Source organism: Tubulanus polymorphus, chromosome 2, assembly GCF_964204645.1.
Source record: "Tubulanus polymorphus chromosome 2, tnTubPoly1.2, whole genome shotgun sequence".
In the NCBI taxonomy this organism is placed as follows: Eukaryota; Metazoa; Nemertea; class Palaeonemertea; order Tubulaniformes; family Tubulanidae; genus Tubulanus; species Tubulanus polymorphus.
In genome coordinates this window covers 22,063,003-22,072,679 of record NC_134026.1, presented here as the reverse complement: position 1 = coordinate 22,072,679, position 9,677 = coordinate 22,063,003, and positions in this window count along the sequence as shown.

Genomic DNA, 9,677 nt, shown 5'->3' with positions numbered 1-9,677 from the left:
TATTGGTTCAAATTCCTGCGGGACCACATGGGTTCTATATCTTTTCTGAATTACATTTCTGTAAATTAGACATTTCTGGGGATCCGACGTTCGTTGTATCTATCTGTTTGTCTTTTTGTTTGTTTATACGTATACTATATTTGGTTATAGTTTTCGATGTGGGGGCAGCGATATTACAATTCCATGTGTCAGCTATTATGCTGCTATTAGTTTAGATACTCGGGCCAACAGGTGTCTGCAATGTATATGCAAACTGTATTTGTAATGAACATTCATGAAGCAATTTTCTCTGCACTTGGCAGCTGTCGTGACAGTTCTAGTCGGCGTCTAACGGCTTTGTCACCAGTACGAACTACTAACGTACCTACGAAAGACATCTTTAAGCAACAAATCAAAGACAACCTGGCATAGTCCGAACTGAAAGTTCAAGGACGGCTAAAATCGTTTGGACGCTCATTGTAGGAGCATCATCGTTCCGTTTCAGATTTGCATACTTACTTTTTTTTCGTACGATGGCTCAATTTTAAGTGAATATCGTCTTCGTGCTGAAACATGGTACGATTATTTCTCGATTTCACTTCAACATCTTGTACTCGAGCTGACTAAGCGTGTTTTTTAGGCCGTCAGTCTATCTACGATAGTAGATTACATTTTCTACCGGTGCCGAGTTTTTTTTAGTTCTTCGGATCAGTACTTCGACGAATCAACTTTGTGCTTCCCTCACTGGCATCTTCATTTTCATTAAAAGGTCTCTAGCATTTGCAATTTTTAAACAGGGCAGACGAAATAGAATCATATGTGAAAATGAATCTTATATGAGTAGAAATAAAGCAACGTTCACGTACGCTATACAAGTAAATCAACTCCGACTTTCATTGCTTTTTACGACTTTCTTATTAAGTGTTGCAATCAATGTCTATTATACGAATCTAAAACGAGGCATCAAATGAAGCATATCAAGCTTTCTGATTGGTAGAGGTTTATGCGCGTCTGCTTTGAAAGTTTACCGCATTCGATCATTAGCAAGAACATTTTCGATTAGCAATTACCTTTCGCCAGCCATTCTCGGCCTACTTTACTATTCGTTACTCGTTACGAAGGCGATATCGACGATTTCCACCTGCTCGCAAACTATATGATGTTTCATGCTACCTCCGAAGAGAGAACGAAAAGAAGAGATACAGACGTCACCCACTCGATACACGTCAGCGAATCTAAATTTAAGCACGTTTTAAAGAACCAGTTCGTGATCTGGGAGTTTCCTCGGTACTAAACGATCCAGGATGAGCTGCCGAGTCGTGTATGTTACTGACGTGTACGGGCTGGATTGACGTTAATGAACTTCGATATATTTTCTAACGAATTACATCCATTGCGCATCGATCTTCATTGGCGTCTCAGTGACGTCAGACACTCGACTAGAAAAATAGACGATAAAACGTTAAAAACTATAGCGAATCATTATATACGCTATGCCAATATACGGATATGTACTGCCGATGTGTAGGCTACAGAAGCGTCTCGCTTTTTTTGCGACTTTGTTTTTGTCAGAACAATTTTGCTGCGACTTTATTTTTTTTCAACAATTTCTTTTTGACTTCATTTTTTTCAAAACGATTTTTCTCACTTTTACTGAGCTTAAATGTTGACCCGTCCAAAAGTCGGCTATCTACCCTGTGCATTAGTTTTTTTTAGATCACGATCAAGCTAACCAAAGCACACCCGGTAGCTGTAGAAATGAACTGATTACAGATATCATCGCGGTTTACAAAAGTGACCCGGGCGATTTAGGAGAAACACACTATCATTTTAGCCTAACCGATTTATTTAATTCTTTTTACCTCGGTAATCCTCGTAGACTGGTAGCATATATCGCGAGTGAAGATATATCGCTTCGTTCGTTTCGATTTTCATTTTGTTTCCTGAAAAGAAATTGCTTTTCGCCGATAATAATTTCGCGCCTCCAATTCATCAACGCTTATTTAGTGAAAGCGGCATCGTTTATCATGTTTGTGTCAGATGATCGTCCGCCCCGGAATCACCAATATCCCCCGCACGTGTTAGATCTAATGTCCGTCTCATCAATTTACGTTATATACATAACGTATTCTTCGTCTCTGCCAATTTCATTATTATCGTAAATAATCGCTGCAAACAATCGTTGGTTTTTTTCTTCAGTTGTAATTAAATTCACCAGTAACAGTGAAGGATAATTTATCGTTATATATTATAAACGACCTTGACGTTGAAGCAGAGCGATGGGTTAAACGCCAGTCCTGCGCCTTCTCGTTTAATATGACGTCATGTCGACCACAAAACATGTACTTTTATTTCTAGTATCATAAATTATAAACCCAGTATCAATCAAAAAGTACCGCACTAATACTACATGTAAATGATGATGAATTTATTTTGAATAAAAATGCTTCTTGAATGACCTCGACCTCTTTTTTCGAACTAAATAGGAATCCACAGAAATGCGAATGGTATTATGACATTTTACCTATAAGCATAGTCTATAAGCTCTGATCGCGAAAAATAATCTTGAAAAAGATTGCGAGTTACCATGAATTCACGAAAAACCTAGTTCGAGACGTCAAGGATGAAGAAATCTTAAGTTTGAATTGATTCGTGTGTTGTCAATAACATCTCGGGGTGTATCCTTCTCTTGTGGTACAAAATGGGGCATTGTAAAAGAATCTGAAATCCGTCCCGTACTGCGTTGCAATGAGGGCATATCATCTGATCTCGAGACAGATCGGAAAATAACGGTTATGACGAACCTAAACGGATTTTCATAAACTTTTTTCCGGATAACAGGCATACGTTGATTAGTGTTTTTGGAAATAACCTGAACTTAGACACTATGCAATTAGTTTAGAAGCTAGTCATTGACTTATTAGTCAGACGAAATCAAAATTGATTGCTGAACTAACCAAGACATATTTCTTTTAGAAGTTTATGAAGTCAGTGCACATTTTAAAAAGTTGCAACGTGAGATGTTAGGAAAGGTGGTTGATTGATAAACTAAACTAATGCAGAAACGTACTCGAGGTCTCTTTATATCAATGCACATTAAGTTAACGCTGACGGGATGCTGAATAAATTATTAGTACCTTTGTCCCCGACCAACTAGTGACTTCCACAGTGTACGTTGTTGCGTTGTGCTTTCATTAATAATTGATATGTAATTTTCTGGCCCGATACTGCTCTGAATCGATGATTTTATACGAAAGTCGAGATCGTAGATACGCGACATAAACATTGCTGTAACGAGTTTTCAAATTACTGGACTTTTTATCTATTCATCTAAGAAAGCAGAACTTTATGCGCGCTTTAATTCACAGCTTTTTCAGAAACAAATGTTTCAAGCATATATTTACTCTATAATTTATATTAAGCCGTATCCGTGTTTCGAATTACTTGTGTAACAGAAGTTTGAACTTCGATCACATGATAATATACATGTGACTGGCAGCGCGCAGGAAATTGCTATACACGTTTCTGCATTACCAACCAGAAAAAAAGAGAAGGTCACAGGAGTGACGGAAATGTAACTGGACTGCCGCGATTGCTGTTCAAGGTTTTGATGAGAGATGATGCCTACAGATGCAATGTAACCGTGTCATTACGAATGATTCAAGATCACGTTCATGTGACGGGAAATGTTGCATTCATATAATCAAGGCCATTGTCCACCACGAGAGAGGCTTGTCTTTGAAGAATCCTTCGCCAAACTGAAAGCTGTTCCTAAACCCAGGAGTCGAAATTTATAGGGATTCGTTCGAAGCATAACACCGATGTGAAAATACCCTATTAACAATTATCGAATATCTGACGCAACATTTTGTAGATTTGAATGGGGACCCACAACACCAGTTATCCCACCAGATGGTAGGACGAGCACTTAACTCAGTCTTACGTTGGATTAATTCATTTTCAATTAACTTTGAACTGAATTTTTAGGCTCCCGAATCCATACATTATCACAGCACCTACCCAATAGGCCTAATGATACAATAAATCTATTTATCTACTTGGATATCGATATAGTTTTCTAATAATTAGAAATTAATCAATAGATAATTGATTAATTTAAGGAAAAATTCATCCAGTTTTGGTTGAAATGTAGAAGAAATCGAAAGCGGAACAAGCGGATAACTACTAGCGATCCTGGTGGCTCCTCGCTTACCATAAGTGGAATCCTCGAATGCCACAGGAGGTCGTAGGTTTCCCATTAAAATGTTATTAAACGCCTAAACAATATCGAAACTTGAACTTACGACACCGCGACAACGAAGCCCAGATTTGAATCCATGAATGGTAAGGATGCACCAAAGCACGGCCATGGGACTTGAGCACGATTTTCGAGTATTGCGTAAAACTATTCGATTGACTATACTATCATCTGCCCATCGATCAAATCAGCCTTTCATATCAATCGATCATTCGACGATGTCTTCGATCGTTTTGTGTACTACGTATGATAGTAGATGAATAATTTCCTTGCTAATGTCATAACATGATGATGCATAAGTTAAATACTGAATGATAACAAATTAAACTACTCAAGATTGCGAAAGAGGTCACTTCATTTTAGTTGTGGATACTTAAGATTTGGATTCAGCCCACTTCGAAAAGACCAAAAAGAAAATAGAATTTGTTTAGGTTAATCGGCAGTTGTACATCAACATCATAGCCGTTCGCGTTTTTATATAAGCATGATTTAAGAATTGACCCCAAGGCCAGGGTTCTAGATCTTGCAAACTGTCAAGAGTAATTCTTATATATCATACAACTATCAAATGAATAAGCTCGTTCCGTGATGGAATAACGTCCATCTCCTTTTGATAGCAACGATGATTGAAAGCTTCTTTGTGGATGCAACGATGAAAAGCTCGATTTCGTGTATAAATTGTCAGTTTTTCGTTTCGCTTGTTCTGCCGAGTGTCGCGAGTAATTGCGGTAAACCGGTCGATCTTTACTAAGTGGTTTCGATCTCTGGTAAGGATTCGACCAAGCAATTATCGGGATGCGACAGTCTTAGCCACGCATTACAATCATTTACGACTGACCGTCGTATCCTACAATACAAAACAGGCGATCATTTGACCTTTGGTTTAGGAATCAATCGCGACTATTAACATGTATTAGCACTAAGCCTATGTCTGGTAGGAAGAGACATGCTTTCTCCCCTTGGACACTGCGGTCGTGATAATTACCAACGTTGTCCCGTCTCCATGTTCATAAATCAATCAGTCTCATCTTCAACCACACACACGAGTCGCAGGAAGGTCTCACTAAATTACTAATGCTACGGAAATGGAAACCTAGTTATTGAAAAGCTTCCGCGGGTAACCATCTACTCTCCCGTAGTTACGAAACTGTGTTCATATCGACAATATTGTGAAATTGTATGTGTAGACTTACTTTTAATCTTGTATGAAATACCAGTGTAATTCAAAATAGATAACCTATTTATTGACTATCAACCTATTCAATGTATTCTGTGATGAAACCACATTTTCTTGGATCAATACGTCCAGCTTTTTTCTCGGTTTATCCATTTTAGGGAAAGCTATGAATGGAATTGTTCTTGAAAAATAGAAAAGAAACCATGCACCAATAGTATCTTAGTAGGAAAAGAAATCTCGAAAAGTGGCCAGCTTTGGGTAAAATGCGCTTACCAACTTAAAGAGTTAGCCCACCAAATTTATATCTTCATGGGCCCCGTCCATAGAAATGAGATGATATTCGTTGACGTCATATTTGGCTATGCCTAAGTACCTCGTGTATATTTACTCAAGAAATGACACGGCGAGAAGTTACGAAATATTCGCCGTTAGCTTCTTGTTCGTAAGCGACACTGGGGCCTTCTCATTAACGTAGTTGTATCATCGTCTGTGACAATTACGAGTCTAATTTACAGAACAAACGTAAGACATTGTTGGCAGTATTTTTTTTCCCGGGCACTCACATACACACCAATGTTGCACACGCACACATTCTCTCTCTCTCCGGCTTTCTGAAATCCGCAGCCTTGTTATTTCTTTGCGCTGACACGTTTTGTTTTTACACCAGTACCCAGCTGGAATTAATCCCAGACGGATCGAATGCCTCATCACAAACGATGCTGATTGCCATGTGAGATTTCGTAGCAGTGACAGTTTTATTTTCGCTGATTCGTCTATGCAACCAAAGGATATTTTGACTGAACATGAATGAGATTTCGAAATTGCGCATGCCTTAATTGAAAATCATAGAATTGAATTAGGAAATTCCCGTTTGAGTCTTTCGGGCGACGGGTTGGCAAAAAATGAAAAGGATTAAATGATATTTGTCGAGGGAACACCTTGAATAACTAAGAGAAATAAAATGAAATATAAAGAAAATAAAATCAAAAGAAAAATCATCCACGTGTGTGGAACCCAGGAAGCAGGTATTCGAAACTTAACCTAACCTGACCTAACTTCAGAAGCCGACAAACGTCCAGCTGATCTAGGACCACAAGCTAATGTGCTACTTACTCGTCGTACTCTTGGTGGAGTAAAATGTGGGACATATTGGGAACACCGCATATTTTTTGCACGGTCTTAGAATCATTTTTCGAAATATTGAATATTGTCCTTCAAATCTTTTTCCGCTTCAAGATAGAAACGGATATCATTTGTGACAGAAACACACTTATATGTGTATACGTGACATAAGCATCTTTGCATTAAGTTGTTATCGTATCATGATCAGTGTATCTGTTGGCAGTAATCTACATCGTGCTGGGTCTTGACGCTAATTCCATTTCTGATAACTCGCAAGTTAGTTCATCGATGTTCTCTCGCCGCTATGAGAAAACGTAGTTTCTGAAAACATGCTGGAGAATGAGCACGTGTCTAGCAATGCGCATCATGATTTGTCTTGCGCTTTCTAGGCTGGAATTCAAGCCTGGTGGTGATGAGACTCCGCAATATTACCATGCGAGCAGCCATCCTAGTACCATAGGAGACCAACATGACGAGTGAAACTCAAGGGCGACGGAATCGCGGTGAATTGGGTGAATTTGAATATTCGTAATCCGTTTCAATCGTTGAATTAGTTTGATTCATAGACGCGCTGTTTACGCTGAGTGTTCGAACAGGAAATTCGATGATTTCGCGGGGAGTTCAAAGACATTGCATTTAATACGCGAAAGCAGCCGTCTTTGAACCTGGTGATGGATTTTCACTACTTCCGGCGGCATGTTCATGGAAGTACTGGAAAGCCGCTGAGAGCCCTTACGGTTTCCGATTTGCCCATTTAATATCGTCGCCTCGTAGTACGAATCCTTTCATCCTGATTTTTCCGGTTTCTTATTGCGCTAGCAACTCTGACTCCCAATGGTCGTGCTTTAGCGTTATATAACATGCTTGAAAAAATGAACACTACTTCTTTTAGTCCGTCCAGGTAATTTTGAATTTGAGAAAGCTGTTGGTCGTTAACTTGGTCAATGAAACCGGCTTGTATCGATAAAGCGCTCGCATTAATGGAAAATCTTCGTTCCATCAGCCCCTGAAGCTTAAATGTCAGAGATTGATTTTGTTGTAATCGTCGGATTTCCTTTAAGACAGTTGCATGGTTCTTCAGACTTCCCGGGAAATCAGATGGTGCCGATACAAAGCACGAACTACTGAAATGATAATTTTATATTGGCGATAGACATTAGTGTCTTTATTCGGGAAATACGTATATAGAAACATCCATGTAATATCGGGCAAAAGCTACACATGGCGCTATGGATGGAGATCTCAGATACAGATATACTTAATCATTAAGGGGTGAGTTGCTCAAAGATTGGTTAAAGATAACCAATGAAGTTTTGATTGTCACTATGTCAACTATCCACTGCTTAGTCTAACCAACTTTTGAGCAACTGAACCGCCTGAATGATTACTCCAAGGTTTTTAACTGGTCACGTATTTTCTCGCCGTCTGATTTTTCCTCGACTGGCTGCGGCGAGATCTTGTTTCGGTGACTGCTGATGCTCATTAGCATGCAGGGCGACAAGGACGAGTGTCGCTATAAATAGAGCACACTTTTGAGACGATTTGCGAACGAAGATGACACGCAAGCTACTGTTGAATATTTCAAATGGCAGCTTTAGCCGTATTCGCTTACCATAATTTTTTGCACCATTTCCAATGTCATCTTTACTTTACGAAATGTAAACCCAAGTTCACGTTTCAAACATGCTTTTTCGTTGCTTCTTGGAAAATCACTGCATCGAGCTTATTCAACTTACAGATTCGATAGAATAGTAAATCGATGTATTCCGGTCTCGAGATCTCCAAGATTCTCCACTTCAGTGTTATTATTTGTAGCCGGTAGTTTGTCGGTGATGGATTATATTGGCGTTCGGTTCTTTTTGTTTTTTCTCCGACATTAATTTACTCTGACATGTTAGTAAAAGCAGTCCCATCGGTTGATAGCAATTTCTCGCCGATGATGGCACAAAATGACTCTCTGCGCGATTGGGAATATTTGTATTTGCGGAAGTTTTACGTCGCGGGAATCCACGTTTGATTTGGATGAAAAAAGAAGGAAGAACCTCGTCTGCAGCGAGTGCGCTTACGGCACATACGCGACAGATAAATCCCGTATACCATAGCAAGTCGTTTATTGTTTTTTTTAAAATTTTAACCTCATTTCATCATTTTAGGAATTTTTAATGTGTGAACCAATCTCATAGTGATACCAATAAACCTATAGAAACTATTCATACGTCATTATGTCAGGATTATTCAATTTTTCAAATCTTCAGAATTTTATATGTGGGAATTACGATGCGTAGGTTTACCTAGAACCAACATGATATATAGAATGGAAGTCATGGATTCTTTGAAGACCCTTTCATTTCACAAAGAACCCCTCTATACCATTAATATCACTTTTAGGTGCTGAAATACCTCAAGGTTCTTCGAAGAACCCCAAAGAACCCATTTGTTCTAAGAATGTATTGAATTCTAATTCAGGATTATAGAGATGTGGCAATGTCTGTGTGTAATGTACGGATATAGCTCTGACGCAATTTTTCTTCTACCTACGGCATGTTTTGTGGGCGCTGTAATTGCAGTTTTCAGCTGTCATTTTGTTGACAAATGATGCAGCGATATTGAAATTAATATAGCACGAGTTTATAGATTATTGGCCGCTCTTGATGTCTGTTTATGGTGAACATGGTGACCGCAAACGACGGAAGTACAACTTTTCCGGTTACAGACGAAAACGTTCGTTCGTCACATTCAACCGTGGTCGTTTATTAATCCGACACCTTCTGTGGCGTTGCGAGTCACAAAGAAGACCAGGTTCGGAGATAAAAGAAGAGAAAGACTAAAAACACGACGGGTTCAGTCTACAGATCATACGATACTCGTTTATTTCGGTCACACACAGGCTAACCACCTGTCCCGACTGCACATGCGCATGCTAATATATATGATGATTCGCTACATAGGCTAAGGGGGAGAGAACACTATATGGTTACTGACATATTTACATAAACATCCTGTTCTCGACATTTCTCCGGGGCGACAAAGGTAAACAAATAAAGAGTAAGAACGGAGAGATATATGACTAATCATTACAATGGATTAAGTAAATAAAGCTTATGGAAATCAATAAACAACTAAACGTTAATTCAAAATACG